This window comes from Lepidochelys kempii, chromosome 1, assembly GCF_965140285.1.
Source record: "Lepidochelys kempii isolate rLepKem1 chromosome 1, rLepKem1.hap1, whole genome shotgun sequence".
Lineage (NCBI taxonomy): Eukaryota > Metazoa > Chordata > Testudines > Cheloniidae > Lepidochelys > Lepidochelys kempii.
In genome coordinates, this window is record NC_136380.1 from 262,470,329 (window position 1) to 262,471,154 (window position 826).

Consider the following 826-nt stretch of genomic DNA (forward strand, 5'->3'; position numbering starts at 1 on the left):
GCTCTGTAGCCCCTCCTCTGCCCAGACCATACAAACTGCAGGGGAGTGGTCGTGAAGGGTGGCCCAACCTCTGTAAAAGGGAAAGGGCATAGCTCCATTTCCAGCATCTGCAGTGTGTAACATGAGGGAGAGAGGAGCCCCTGGAGCCTGTGGGAGCTGTCAGGCTGGGTCCACATGCAAGGATGAGTCTCTCCTAGGGCTCGAATTGCCCCTTGTATTCAGAAGTAGCAATCCTTACCTAGCGTGACCAGATGTCCCCATTTTATAGGGACAGTCCTGCTAGTCAGGACTTTTTCTTTTATCGGCGCCTATTACTGTTCCCCCTCCCCATCTGGATTTTTCACACTTGCTATCTGGTCACCCTGCCATCAGGGTTTCTCCTCACGTGGTTGGTTAGTAACCAGTTTTTGCTGAGCACTGGAGAGCCCCAAGCAGCATATGCTGCTTCTGCTCAGGGACTTCTCCACAAAGAATGTCATGGTTTTGATGCTTCGATAGCTTTCTGCAAACTTTGTGATTTTCCTGCCTGTTAAAGGGGGTGGAGGGATTTCAAGGAGATGCCCAAATGGACAGCAAGAAAACAAGCCATAGACACGGTTTTGTAAAACACAGTGTTGGAGGGCCTTCCCTTCACCCTCCCACTTCCCTGGTTCTTGTCAGGCAGACAGCAAGCAGCAAAAGACCAGAAGTCCAAAGTGCAGACAATGCGATGTTTATTGGGGTTAATTTCCAAACAAGCATATTCCGAAGCCTTTCACACCAATTGGGCGTATCTCTGTATGCTGATAGAGTTTGTTCCCGTGTTCCCTTCCTGGATCTGATGCCT